Raw genomic sequence first — 15,393 nt, 5'->3', positions numbered from 1 at the left:
AATAACCTCGCTATTAAGAGTGTTCGTTACCAGTCTTAAGGAATTCAGGGCTTGGGCAAAATGTGCTCCCTTCAGGTAGGTTTTCCTCAGTTACAACAGAACTGTGTGAAATTTTGGGTATTTTATCGTATCAGACAGACATCACATGAAGTTTTCTCTGGTTGTCTTTCAAACTTGTGATGGCTTTCATCCCTTTATTTTTTTCCTTTTGAAATAAGGTTTTCCCTATTTGGGCTGCTTAACTTGTTGAAAACAGGTAGGATAACACTGAGAGAGCAAATCCAAATTAGTGAATACAACCACAAGGTTATTTGCATTAATTTTGGCACGACCAAACAGAGTTACCTAGTCCAGATTATAAGTGATCTTTAGTTACAATTAAAAAATTAAGTATTCTATTACAAGTGCTTTGCAAGTCAAACAGTATTTGCTGATTGTGACTGTATAGGTGTTGCCCTGTCCCAACACGCAGAGGGCCTCCTCTGCCACGATCCTACATTGCTCGTGGGATCTGTATAGAAATCAAAGAGGTTTCAGAAATACGAGTTGAAACCTCACTGAGAGCTGGAGCTCATTGTGGTTGCTGGAGCACCAGGAATAGCAGGTGCAATCATCGGCCCTACAGCAATCCTAAAAGAGCCTAAAGAGCAAAGCCAGTAATGCTCAACATCTTCATTAGGGAATGTTGTTCTTTTAGTAACACTACCAATGTATGCATGTTTTCTGTCATTCCATACTGGAAGTCATAGCAGTGATTTGCTGCAGACGGAAACGAGTGTTTTCTTTAATGTAAAACCCCACAGGAAACTTCTGAACCAGCGGCTGATGCCTGCTGAGATGTGTCTGCAGTCATGCTGATTTAGCTTGGGTGTAACAGGCTACGAGCATTTCAGCATCTTGTTCTAGAAAGACGTAGGGAAGCCAGGCTCTTAAATGGGAAAATTACAAGCAAAGACTGAACTGACATGGTTACTGTAGGGTAGACTAAACCCCATGATCACATTGATTGTTCTACCTGTTGTAATTTGAATTCCGTTTGTCACATACTGGAAAAGATCTTCTACAAGCAAGTGGCTTCCAAGCAGCTGCGTGGCAAGTAACTATTTGCCTTGCATTTGGAAATAATCTGTTTAGAGGTATACCTTAAATCACTGTATAAAAGAGGTATGCCACTGGTAAATAAAGAAAAAGCGTACAATATATGCTAATAAATGAATGAGACCGGAGAAGTGCCTGCTCTGATCTGTATATGACTGGAAATGCAGTTTCCAAGAATCACCTATTAACCTACAGGGGAGGTGATTTAAATAAAACCAGAATTGTACTGGTAGTATCTTACAGTACCAGCCAGTAAGACGTGACAGATCGACAACAGCAGCAAAGACTGAAGAAACTTTGCACAGGGCTGGGAAGAGAGGATGGTGGACGAGGAGTTCTGCCCTGATCCGAGGAATTGAGGCTGCTGATAACATTCAGTGCCATAGCAGCGTGCACGTGCTTTGTATGTAATTTGTGCTGTGGCTGGCATAAGATGCACGTGTTCAGACAAAGTTTTAAAGATATTTAATAAAGAAACCTTTAATTCACTTTTTGTGCTAATTGTCATGGGATTTATTCTTCCTCTGCTCAGAGTTTTCTAGCATCATTAAGTTTCCAAGCTGTGAAAAAGTCTGAATGAGAAGAGCCATCTTTAATGGCAGAACCCGGGGGTTTAGTTCAGCTTGGATTAACATCCAAAAAAGTGGGTGCTCGCTTGTTCAGATTTACAGTGTCTTAGTTCTGATGCAGAAATTGAATTCTTGCAGCACTGCAATTTCTTGCCAGGTGATCCGGTGCTTCCCTCTCTCAAGACTACAGACAAGACATAAGCTGTTTTTCTCCCTTCTGCCGCGCTAGTCCTAAATACAGTCTGGAAGTGGAAGCTGGAAATGCAAGAACAAATGGAGGAACAATGAGATGATGTTACTCAAACGTCAGAGATCTTATAGAAGATTAAGCACACTTTGTACATGCTTTGGTATTTAGGCCTCATAACATTGAAAAGTGCTTTGCTCTGCTTAATTCATCAGGTAGGTGCGGTTTTCAGGAAAATCATCTTCTGAGTTGCTGTAAGAGTGCACTCCAATTACTTTCATAGCTAAAATAAGAACTAGAAAACACCTGACAGAAGTGTGTAGAAAGTCCATCTCAGCCGGTCACACACATGGACACCAGCTCTCAGCACCATCCTTAGGACTTGGGTCAGGACTGAGTTGGCATGCCTGGTTCTGTGCCGCAGCACTGCAGAGAGCACCGTGCGCTCCCACCAGCTGGGGCTTTGTGGTCATGCCACAGGCCTGAACAGGCAGCTGGTATCCGACGTTTGAGCAGAGGGTGTGAAGAGACAAAGGGCGGCAGCAAACGAGCAGTGCTGGTGGTGTTGCTGCTGGGGTGCCCAGGTGAACGCAAGCGTGCCTGCTGCTGCCTGGCAGTGGTCCCATGCTGGTGGAGCTGTGGGGTGTGGGTCCCAGCAGGGGCCTTGCAAGCCCACCTGCATGGCTCGCTGGCCTCCGTACCATGGGCATGGTGCCCTGACTTTCCAAAAACCTTTTGCTGCTGCTTTTTCTTGGTGCTGCCGCTGCTGCGGGTCCATAAGAAATCAGTGAATTTCTCTGCAGCTTGCGTTGTTCATCTGTAAAATGTGGATAAATGTGCTGGCTTTGTAAAGTACTTTGGGTGCTAAAAGAAACGCAGGGTGCTGAGTGGCAGCTGGGGAAGTGCTGCAGCTTTCTGTTTAAGGAGTATTGTTATTCTCTGCTCAAATGGAATATGCAGGACTTGTCCCATGAGGTTTTGAAATGCGGGAAGAAGGGAGGGGAGGTCTACTTCCCGGTGACTTGTGACTTCTACATAAAACATTTTCTCAGAACTAATTAAAACTTTGAGAAATCATCAGAACTTAAATGAATCAGTGCTGCGTAACTAACAGCTTATGTTAAAGGCTTTGAACAAATATCCACAATGCATCAGTAAACATGGAAATTACTTTTTCATGTCGGGATGTGTCTCACTACAATGCTGTGCATTGATAAAAGATTTCTCTGCCTCTGTAGCTTTCCATACTTTAAAATTTATTCGTTTTCCTAACCTCTCTTTCGGGCTTTTTAATATATAGAGAAACACTCTTTAAAATGATTTACCAAGCAAAATTGACTGTGCTTCAGCAATAACTAGCAGTTAACAAACAGTGCCTAAATTAAGGGCTGAAACAAAGCTGGGACCAGTTATTTTTCAATCATGGCTGTTAACTTTGGTAATCTCCTTTAAAGGGGGTTATTGCAGCTATAAAATATTTTCCCATGGTTATGATGGCAGTTGTAGAGAAGATTCATGACTTGCACAACTTTTCTTGGGCAGTTTGCTCACGTGTTTTTTACCTGATGCTGTAAAGTAAACCTCTGCTTGGAAAGGGAGAGTAGGGGAGAATGTTGGATCCAGCAGTGGGTGTAATTAACATCACTGGCTCCTTTTTCATTTTTTTCACAAGCCATAACCCCCTCTTACTTGCCTTGTTTTTAACAGGCTTTTAGATCATTTTGTACCTTCTGTCTGCAATACACACACCAGCAAGCAGCGCCGTTTTGCCTGGTTGTAAGATGGCTGTGAGCCTCCAGCAGCTGGCCGGCAGAACCGCTGCACTTGCTCGGTGGGGAGAGGCTGATTTTCATGGGGCCGGGGACCCTCAGCTGAGTCAGTACAACTGGCTGGTGCTCTGGTGGCTTCCTGCTCCGGATTCACACTAGGTGGCCGTTGCCGTCCTTACTTTGTGCTGTGGGATGACACAGACTTGGAAGGACTCTGCAAATTCAGTAAGTAATGCTGTTCACAGTGCTGCAGTTCTGCCTACTTGGGCTGTATGCATCTAATCCTTCATTCCCTACAGACACACGTGGACTTTTCAGAACCTGTTTATGGTTGCCATCACTTACTGGTTCTTTTGTTGTGCTTTTTGGTAGCTGAGGACATTCTTTCTGTGTGTGTAAGAGCGCAGCTCCAGAACAAAATGTCTGCTGATGAAAAATCTCCAGTTTGAGCTGGCCACCCGTACATGGTGGTATGAATGTTGCGTGTCTGTGTGACAGTTGCTGTCTTTGTTGGGACTTCCAGACTGAATCAAAGGCTGCCAAAAGAAGTGTGAACTGTCAGAGAAGAGGACGGGCAGTATTTCTTCAGCGGGGAGTGTCACTGGTAATGGACCAGGGTGGATTTGTCTTGGCTCTTTCAAAACCAGTGTATTGTTGTGTAAACCTGAGGAAGTCAGGAATCAGTGCAGCTTGTTCTTAACCAGTGCTGCATTGTATTGGCTTAATTTGTTAGGGCCATGTGCCAGCCTGTAGGGAACCAGGACAGTGTTAGTGCAGTGGTATGGGCTGGACGCTGACTGCTGAGTTATGTTTTATGCACATCACGTTGCTTCTATTTCCAGGCCAGTGTTCTCTGCCCTCACAGCGGGATGCTTTTGAGGCTGTCCTAGAAGCATTTAAAAGAATTCCAGTGCTTTTGCAGGGATGGCGAATGATATCCTGGGTTAATGCAGTGATGAACTCGTATCACAACATCACAGCGTTTTAATGGGAACAAGAAGGGAGAGGTGGAGTGGGGCAGGAACTTCTGATGCTGGCTCTGCCACCAAGGAATACATGTTATGTAACTAGACTCTGAAAATTAAATGTTACGCTTCTGTGCTCTTCTTATTCGGCATCCCTTAATTAAAAGCCTCTTTCCTTTGGTTCATGGGTTCAAAACTGCTTAATGATGTTAAACAAACAAACATCTGACCAAATTTCTATCTACCAGATTAATTTTTAATAGCTTAATGAATAATGGCATATCATTAAGGGTAGATAGTGTGTTTAATCTCAAGTAAGACTTTTGGAGTAGAAATGAGTGTCTTTCTGGGATATTGTGGATTTCAGCTTGTTTTAAAACAACAAAAAACAAAAGGCAAGAAATGGTGGATTTTTCTTTTTTTAAAAAAATGTAGATTTTGCAACTATTCTGCCACAAAACATGCATTCCTTTCCCAACTACCCTCTATGTAAAGAAATGAAAACGAGCATGGAACAACCATATTTCTGAATGATGGAGTGGAAGAGCTGAAAAGTATTCATACACTTCAAAAGTTGGGTATGAATGAGTTTTTGTTCAGACGTAGTTATAAGAATATAAACAATATTGTGCTTAGATTTGTAGGGCAGTGAGGATAAAAAGATCGGTGGCTTATGTAAACTAACTTCAGTTAATTAACACAAGATGATGGCATTTAGTTTCTCAGTCGTTTTCTGATACCCCTTGGCTCAGTGTTTGCCTGACTGATGCCAGACATTGTTGCAGCCAGTGCTGATCCAGCTCTCAGAGCCATGAGCAGAGCCCTTTGTAGCATGTTCCAAGCTTTGCTCGTTATTGTGGCGGGTGGGTGGGTGGCTGCTGTGGCTGGGTTGTTTGCACCATGGGCTGTGCTCCACGTAATGGAAGAGTGCTGCCCTTGGGCTCCCGTGGAGAGGGATCCTCAGTGTTTGTCCTACTGCATTTGGTTTGTGAAGGAACTACTTTTTCTTTAATAGGCCAGAGAGTAAGGAAAAACCTTTTTGTATGCTTTACACGGCGCACTTTGTATTAGATTTTATGTGAGTTTGTATTTTGGTAGGAGTGCTTAGTTTTGGTTAAGATTTCTGCATTAAGCTCAGAAACATGCTGTGCTGGCCTCTGCATGTGCTCTTCATGTTCCCACATCCCCAGTTTTCAGTATTATGTAATTGCAAGTGAGTTTGTGTGGAGAAACCTCAGCCGCTCTGGGGTTCTGTGAAGTGGCTGTGGTTTTGCTGTGCATAGCTGGAAGCTTGGTGAGTTTGCTTTCTTTCAGGACAGTTCAGAAAGGAGAAATAAGAAGTGTTTTGTTTGTTCCAAGGAGAATTTTCTTAAATTGCATATATTTTCAAAGAAATTTAGTACTTGTTTTAGTGAGCTTAGATGGTTAGTCTAAATAAAAACAGATAAAACAACACATACGTAGGGTAACATCGTTGCCAGAAAGGTGATTGCATGCTCTCGGAATAGCACCATGTTGGGTTCTTTTTTCCTCCTACCTTTCAGAATCAAAGGAGTGGCTTCTCCCTTAGTTCTAAGATCTCCTTCTTAGAAACAAAAGCTGATTTAACCAGATGATTCTATTAACTGTGTCCCGATTTAAAAAAAGAAAAAAGAAAAAAAAAATAAGTGCTGTGAATCATAAGCTTGTGAATAAGTGCTTGCAGGCACTGTTGTTGCTGCCCTGCCTTTCTTAATCACACATGCACCTCACAAGCTGTTTAGCAGAAGCTTGTCCCTTCTTTCCCAGTAGGACTCACTGCACAGAGAACACTCTGCTGCCTAGAGCCTCCATTTTCAGGCTCAAACCCCAGGTACGTACATCCCTCTAATGTAACACGATGCAACGCACCTTGTGCTTTTTCTGCTTGCACGTGTGTGACCACCATTAACCTTCAATATTTTGCCCAGTCAGGCTGCTTATACCTGGCATGTTCCGTATGGAAAGTGCTACTCCAGACGCAGGACTTCTGCACTTCATACATTTGTGTGTGACTGTTCAACTTGTCACGATTGTCAGTTCCCATGCTCTTTCCCTCGCATTACACTGGTGAACTGGAACTCTGATAAAGGAGTTACGTACAGTGATGACAAGAATTGATTTCCAATTTCCTGTAGAATGACTCTATCATTGCTTGTGACTCAGGCAATTTAGCTTATATTACAGTGCTAGCTAGGGGCTATAGATCACCCTGACAGTCATCTAGTCACGGAGCATGCTGATTTTGACAAGATATTGAAAGAGATTTTACAAGAGTTTCCGTTGTGAAACAGCTTGAAGTGCGGTTTTCTGTTGGATCGTATGTAAAGAGATTTTGTCTGATGCAGAGTAAAAGTATTGGGTGCAGTCTGATTTGTCCTTTTGTACTCTTTGCAGTTGTAAAATGTTCAGCCCTCTCATCCTGAAGCTGGTCTGGAACATGCAAATGTCTGCGTCAGGTCGGACAGAAGAGCCAGGATCTTTTAGAGAGTGCTGGGTAGCAGATGCTTAGGGAGAGAGGGTAAGAAATGAGGCAGAGGCACGAGTAGCCCTTTCCTGGCTGTGCCCTGTCAGATTCAGCTGTCAGTGGAGCCTTGCTGGGCTGTGTGAAAAGCACTATAGAGAAGTAGATGGCATTCCTGTCCTCATTCAGGAGTTCCTGGTGCGAAGCGATGCTCTGATTTGCTCTCTTGCTAGCGGAAGCTGCAGCAGTCAGCTTTTCAGTCATCTCGGCGTCTTTTGACAGCGCTGACCTGCGGCTAGAGCCGGATGGGAGTTCAGTGTCCTGTTGCTAATACCCCCTGCTTCAAGCATGCCCTTGCTCAACTGTGTCACCGTTAACTTAATGCAGGGCCCCCGTGACAGCTGAGGTGAGGCGTGAGGGGCAGCGAGTGATGTGGGCTTCTGGGCCATGTGGTTATAAAGAGACAGGAGAGGGCTTCGTCTGGGAAGGTCTCCCAGCTTCCCAGCTGCGGCACTCAGAGTGCTGCTCAGCCTGAGGGGGCTGAGTGCTGCTGTGGATGTACTCCTGAGGGCTCGGTGGAGGCAGCAGTACTGCAACAGTAACACACCCATTGGGTCAGGGATAATGCTGTGGGGCAGTCTCTTCCTGTTCGTATAAAGCAGCTCATTTTGTTCTAGGTACTCTGCTGAGAACTATGCTGTGTACTATTTTTTTCAATGTTTTGGGCACTCATTTTCCATCACTCTAATATCCAATCACTTTGCACTTCATCATCACAAACACATCAGGAATGGGAAAAGCTGACATCCTCACATCACTGCTGGCAGAATACGAATGTAGAGCAAGGATCGTAAAGTAGTCACCAGAAGGTATGTGGAATTCTTAAGCTGCAATAACTTCTAACCTCCCTCCACGTTTCTTTCTGCATCTTTATTGAAATGTCCTGAAATATTAAAGGCTTCCTATTTCAGTTAAGCCTCAAGTACTTCTGAGAACTGACATGTGGTTTCTTCCCAAGAACCTCATGAGCCAGGGAATTAAACTTGGTGTTCGTACAGTCCTAATGGCATCGTGATTCTGCCTTCACGTCCTCAGGTTAAATGGAGCAGAAGTAGCCATTGCCTGTCAGTTTTGCCAAAACTTTTTCTTAAAGAATTAATAAAATGATAAAGTTAGAATTCAGGCTTGGCCAGGCTTGTACAAAATGAGGCACTGAAATACTCAACCCGCTTAATCCTTAAAAATAGGAGCCAGACATAAGTCTCTGAAGTGACTTAAGTTAAACCAATTCTCTTTCTGTCTTTAAGTGTCAGTCTAGAGTTTCACATTCCTCAGATTGTCAGATAGGCTGAAACCTAATGAGAATAAGCTTAAAGTATTGGATTTTTAATTGGATTTTCAAATTCAACACGTATAGTAAAGTGACCATTATGAAAGTAAACCATGCCCTCATCTTAAGCTTGGAAACAAATTGTTTTGAAGGTTCCTGAGGACAGAGATTAAGACTTTAGATGGAAGGGAGAGCAAGCGTTCTTGCTTCTGTCCTGATGCACTAGGGAAGTATTTATCAAGTATTCAGACACTGCTAACAGGCACAACAGCAACAGCAGTTTGGTTTCAGAGCGTTCACCTCATTGAGAAGTCTGTGGTGTGGAGCTGTGGGTGCGAACTCCTTTTCCTATTTTAAGTATTTCATTTTAATTATATTCCAGGTGCTACCTGAATTTAGGTGAAGCTCCTTGGGAATTTGGACTGCTAAGTTTTGCAGTAGTTGCCATTTTTTCTTGTTGTTTAAATTGATTTATTTTTTTTGCTCTTCTTCCTGGGGTTATAACAGTCATAACAGACACAGGCCAAGAAAATGATTGAGATCTCATAGCAGCTTCACGAGGAAACAGCACTTGTAACAGGAGGTAAACTGAGTTTATCTACTTGATGATTAAAAAAAAAAAAAAGTTTGAAAAATTTACATACCAGTTTTTACATCCCAATTTTTACTGTAACAGTGGGCTTCCAATTTTGGAGTAGTGATTATTCAGATTTTTGTCATTGATTTTTGGTGTAGCCTTTTGAGGTGGAAAGAGCTACAGATCTCATTGGTTTCGAAAGCTTTATGTGGATGTTGGGTGGTTACAGTACGTGACACTCTGAGAAGTGCACAGTCCCAGGAAGCTTCATTCTAAATTTACCCAAGCCTATCTTAAAAAAAAAAATGAAAAAGTTTGGTTGTTAACTCGCTGTTCCTGTTGTACATTAATCCTTATTTGGCAACTGAGGTTGGGAAGAAGCAGACTGGAAAAAAACAATCTGCAAATGCTCCGTGCCCTTGGTGCCACGAAGGGTCTGCAGGCACACGCAGCGCCCCGGCTGCACAGACGGAAGGGGCCGAGTAGCAGCAGATCTGAGAGTGGTGCCTGCGGTAATTAGTACATCACAGCACACTGGTTGTTCTACAAAATGCAATGACACTTTATTTATTTTTCCCCTGACTTAGTAATTAATGTTTTGAAAACATTGAAGAAATGTAAAGTTCTCAGCAAGTGGTAAATGCTATTAATTGTAACCGCTGAGTGGGTTATTGCTTGGCTTTCACCTGGTCCCCTTCCCTCTGGACAAGCACCAGGGGACGTACACCTTCAGGGTAACGTGGTAGCTGTCATGCTCCTGGCAAGGCCAGGCATAACAGAGCTTGTGCTTGTGTTCACAGTGGGTGGGGAACCAACTGCAACACTAGGACATTTCCAGAGACTGCTCAGGTGTCTTTAATTACGGCATTGTAAAAGCACTTTGTCTGCAAAACAATCAAATTTGCTGGAATCAAATCCCTGTTAGGTCTGTGACCCGAGTGATTAGTTGTTCTGCAGGTCTGGAGATTGTCTGGGGCTGTGCAGGCGGTGTTTAGCTCCTCTCTTCCCGAAGTGTTTCCTTGCCTTCCTGTGCTCCCCCCCGTCCCTTACTAAGCCTGTGACACAGTCACTCATGTTGTGCTGCATTAATGGCTTCAGAGGATTGAATGTGACAATATAATGGCTCTTTTCATACCTGTCAGGTACAAGCTGGATTAAGCAGTGCACGTGAGGTATTTTTAGCTTGTGATCAAAGTGATTGAGGGAGAGGTACCCCAGGGATCTTATTTAATTGCTGTGAAAATGACTTTAATAGAGAAATAGAGTTGCCGAGAGGGCAGCAGGATGGGGGAGGCACTCTCACTCTCACTCTTTCTGGTACGTGAGCACACTTGGTGCCCATCTGAAGTGTCCATACCCAAAGGCACGTGGCACAGGGCAGTTAGAGGTCTGTGGTCCCACTGGGATCACGGGATGTGTTGGGATGCTCGCAGCTGGAGCGCTGCAGCGGAGGATGTGAGCCCTGGGGAGGGACAGGCCGGGGGTGAGGAAGAGTTGCCCCGTCTGTGAGGAAGCAGCAGGAGGGCGTCGGGCTCTACCTTGAGGAGGGTGAGGAGCCAGTGGAGAGTTTTGGGGTCAGCATCACCAGGCAGTGCAGGTGGTGTTGTGGACAGTGTCTGGTACAGACTGCCTGATTAGGAAGAAGAAATACGTGAGGCCTTCATACGAGTGGCAGAAGCCTGATGTTTGCATGCCCTGCTCCTCATCGGGAGCTGTAGCCACGCCAGTGTCCCCTGGAAGGGCAACCCAGCTGGGCACAAGTCATGCAGGAGACTTCTGAAGTGATGAAAACTCCCAAGCAGAGGTGGTCAGGGAAAGAACAAGGGCAGGTGCTCTGCTGGGCCTTGTACTTACAAAGAACTGGTTGGGTGTGTGTGTTCGGAGACATCCTTGGAGACAGTGGCCTTGATATGGTAGAGTTCAGGATCCTAAAGGAAAGGGACAAGGCAAATAGTAGAATCACAGCATAGTGCTTCACGGGAGCAGAGTTTGGCCTGTTTGTGGACCTGCTTGGTTATTGCTCAAGGAGAGTCTCCTCCACGGTCAAGAGTGGGCCAAGTGGGTGGGCAGGAAATGAAGAGCAGGTGAGTGGAGGTCTGCATGGACGAGCACGGAGCTCCTGACACAGCATAAAAAGACGTGGAAGAGGTGGCAGCAGGGTCATATGGTAGTGGTGCAATCCATCTTCATTAGTGACCTAGGTGGTGGGTCGGTGCACCGCGTGGTTGTGCTCCCATTCAGAGGGACATCAACCAGTTGGAGAACTGGGCCAAAGAAACTTTACCAAGTTCAGCAAAGGGAAGTGCAGAGTCCTGCCCCTGGGGGAGGAACAGCCCGATGTGCTCTGCGGGCTGGGGACTGGTGGGCTGCAAAATAGCTTGGCAGAAATGGCCTGAGGGGTCCGGATGGACCAGAAGTTGAACGTGAACTAGCAGAGAAGGCCAGTGCATCCTAGGCTCCAGGAGCACAGCCCGCAGGCTGAAGGAGGTGATCGTCCCCTCTGCCCAGTGCTGGGAGACAAGGACGGGTCCTTGGAGACCATCCAGCCTGGCTGGACCTGGTCCTGGGCAGCTGGCTCTGGTGGTGCTGCTCGGGAAGGGAGGGTGCTGGGCAATCCCTAGTCCCTCCCCCCGACTCTTCTCTGCTATCTGTGGGTCTGTGATGTGTGTTCACAATTATTTGTATGCAAATGATGCTTTTTTTTTTAAGGCAGACAATTCATATTGTGCTGGGTAGTGTGTAGCCTACAAATTTTTGTAGATTACAAAATGCAGCTTATTATTAAGTTTGGCTGTTATGTCACGGTAAGCTGCACATGATTAATATGGCTCTTATGTTGAAATGAGGTAGGACCCGGGTTATCTCTGACAGAGACAGCTTCGGGGGATAGGACTGGATTCTGCAGTAGTTCTTGTCTGTGCACTGAATAATTGCAAGGGAATTTGAACGCTTTGCTTTCAGTGCTGGGATGATTTGCCTATGTAATTGCACACAGTAACAGCACCTATGGTACTTCAGTAATGTGTTTATTCTTGTCCTGTCTACATGCTACAAAAGAGGGTAGCCGGTACAGAGATACGGCTGAGGGTTTCCACGTGTGGAAGGAAACCAAAGCAAGGGAAACTGGAGCACATTGTAAGTCAGAAGTAGGATTAGCAGCACTGCATCTGCCCCAATGAGCTAACTAGGGACTCCTTCCTGCAAGATACCAATCTGAAAAGATTTTGTTGAGAACAAGGACAAGGGCACTGAGAAGTTGAAATAACGTGGGTCTGTGCATTGCTTTGCAGCCAGCACTGTTGGGAAGAATGGTCTTGGAGGGAGCAAGCGTTGAACTGACTTCAAATCCGCTGTCCTTGACCAGTCTGAGGCATTTGAGTGGATGTTGCAGATCACCTGCAGGTAGTAGCTGCTCACAGTAGCTGCAGAAGTGTTGAGTACAGTGCTTGTACCCTCTGGTACACGCTAACGCAGTTGCAGATGATCTCATCCAGAAATTGAAGTCAAAGGCGGAGCTGAAGATGCGAGGAGATGAGGACATGCGTTCTGCAGGGATGGTGCAGTCTGTGCAAGCTGTCAGTGGGGGACCTGGGCTACGTCCAGGTCCCTAAAGAAGTTTTGGTCCCTGTGTCCTCCCGACCTTCTGAGGATGTCAGCGCTGGTTGTAGGCGGGCTGTCAGGGGTCCTCTGCCCCCAGATGACTGCAGGAAGACAGATAAAACTCAAGGTAGGAAGCTTAGGGAGTGGAGTTACTATGGAGCTGGTACACAGAAGCAGCTGTCAGGTGTTCCTCCTTTGGCTGTCTCAAGGGCAGTGGGGATAGAAAATCACTCCTTTTCAGTGAGCTGAGTGGAAGCAAGTGAAGTCGTATGCTCTGCACTGTGCAAGTTTTTTCCCCAGTGATATCCACTTAGTTCCTGACAAAAATGTATTCAAAAGATTAGTGGCAGAACACTTGGAAGCTGGAACCACTCAGGACTAATGATATAATTACTCTATAAAGCCATTTGTAAAGCAATTATGTACTATTGTTCTCTTTTGTTCCATATCTTTATAAAAGTGAGCCATCTTGGCAGGCTGCGTTATGAATGCAGTGAGCTGGCTGTTATGTAAGAATATGAATAATTTGTGTGCATAGTTAGAAAAGAAAAATGATGCTTTTACAATGTCACTGCAATGTTTATATGTAAAAATTCAGTGAGCTGGTACAATTCTGGTGTGGCCAGTGTTTCTGAATGGGCAGTCTTTAACTTCCATAGGAAGGTTTTTTTCCCTCTGAAGAGAACATTATTAAATGTGTTGCACAGATGCTGGAGGTAATCTAGTTATTAGACCTGCAAACTCCTGTAAATGAGATGCTTTTTTTTTTTTTTTTTTTTTTTGCAACTTTTTGCATTTTGTTGCTCTGCTTTAATTAAAGCAAGAGGTGCAGTTAACTGGCTGTAGTAAGCACATCTCACTTAATGCTGAAAACATTTCTGCTCCTTTTTCAGCCTCAGAACTGCTGTAGAGCTTAGCTGGCGAGATGTAATTACAGGACGTACTTCAACTTTGTAATAGTTGGTCTTCCCTGTGTAAAAGAATAAAATCTGATGTTTAGAAATTTAAGATGACTAAATCGCAAACTTGTTTTTATTATTATTGTTGTTGCTATTACTACTGTAACTGTTATGCTGGTGTCACATAGTCCTAGGAGGATGGCGGCTTGTAAATGAAGTGAAGAAGAGCTCTACTACATAGAAGCAGTGCTGCTTGGCTTTGTGACTGGCTAGGCTACCTGTTGTAACTTCATAGCTTTTTGGCTTTGTAGCTTAGTATTTGCTACTTTTTGCCTCCATTCTTCCCCCACATCCATAGCTGTTGATGAATGCTCAGTACTCATCTGATTATGTAATTTCTGACCTGGCCCTGGCGATGGGACTGGCACAGAGCCCAGGAGCCAGCACGGCGTTTCCTGGCCTTCCTTGGCTACCCAGCAAGGAGTGTCCCTAAAGGGGGCAGAAATTAGACCACTGAGCAGAAGAGTCGTAAGGAACACTGTCCCATACAGTGACTGGCTAATTGTAGTGAAATTCAGAGAAGGTACTTAAGAGCTTTCATAGGTAGATGTATTAACAGGCGCTTCCCTTCTAATTTACACCTCGTTCTGGAGAAGGCTGATGTGCACAGCTGCAACCTGTCAGTATGTGCTTAGCTTTTGTTTGTTGCTGTGTGGGGACGTTGGATTTTTTTTAATATGCCTAAGCATCAACATCTATTTTGGCTGAACTGTAAGTCCATAGTAAGGTATCAAGCCAGGGCAAGATGCCAAAGCTGAATTAATTTCCTGCTGGAAAAGGTGGTCCCATTCCGGCTCTCTCTTGTGTGCGTGCTTGTGTCAGATCCTCTGACTACCAAATCAGCCTGTCTAGAATGGGAGAAAGCTCAGCAAAGCCGGGTTGGTTTTCTGTTGGGTTCAGGAGCTGAACTGGCTTCCTGGGAGAGGAGCCAGGTGCCACAGCCAGCCCAGAGGGGAGGGGAGGGCTGCATGGGTACACCTGTGGGGGAGGAGGGAGCAGCAGCAGCAGCGTGTCTCTAGCAGCAAGGTGTGAAGTAAGGGAGGTTTGCTGGGCAGCTCGTGGAGCAGCAATGGACGTTTCAGTGTTTTACAGCAGTTGTGATGAGCACTGCACTTGCTGGCCCAGAAAAACCTGTAACAGGTGGCTGTGAATGGGCTTGATACTTGTTCTCAATTTTATGTGTACATTTCTTTGTAGTTTAATCTGCGGAATGTCTGTATGTGTGTATATATCTATATCTATATACTTAAGTTTAAAACTCTCCAGCAAGGACCATAACTTGCCTATTGAAACCTGCAGGTGCCCTGGTGCAAATACGAGAGTGGAAGCAAGTTACTTCCAAGGCCTGCTTTAGGCTGGGGAGAACCCACCTGGTCAGAGGTAATGCTTTAGACGGGCTGCATGTGTTTCTGTGACATCGGTGTTGCTTCTGGCTTGGTTCAGGTGAAGAAATGGCAATAAAATGCATTTTACGTGCGCTGGAGCTTGGTGAGCTGTGGCTACTTGTGTCAGGGAACTGCAGAGAGCTGCAAAGGGAGAGGGCTGGTATTTATTGGAGGTAGGAGGCTCACCTGCAGGACGTGCTTGAGTGGGGTAATCCGTGCTGCAGCAGAGTATAGAATTAATTTGTTGACATAAATGTAGTATGTAGTATTGAAGTTTGTGATTGTAACCTTCACTTCCAGAACAAGAACTTCAGATTTCTGAAGCAGCTCAGAAATACTGGTATTTACTTACCTTATGTGAAGAGGAAAGGAAGTGAGATAAGTGATCAGGCAGTGGAGTTGAAGCCTGAAAAGAATTTATTTTATTCAATATGTCAGTGGAAAGGGATAAACATTATAAAATATTTCCAAA

The 15,393-nt window shown here is 44.8% G+C and overlaps 1 protein-coding gene across 4 annotated transcripts in view; it reads left to right on the top strand.

The window, feature by feature from the left end:
• Positions 1–15,393, top strand: part of LOC311421272 (uncharacterized protein) — a 223,185-nt gene that overhangs the window by 72,378 nt on the left and 135,414 nt on the right. The gene's annotated exons all lie outside the window — the stretch shown is intronic.

This window comes from Aythya ferina (genome assembly GCF_964211825.1).
Source record: "Aythya ferina genome assembly, chromosome: 19".
NCBI classification, from domain to species: Eukaryota; Metazoa; Chordata; class Aves; order Anseriformes; family Anatidae; genus Aythya; species Aythya ferina.
Note: the sequence above shows the minus strand (reverse complement) of the source record. Positions and strands in the feature narration are given on the sequence as shown.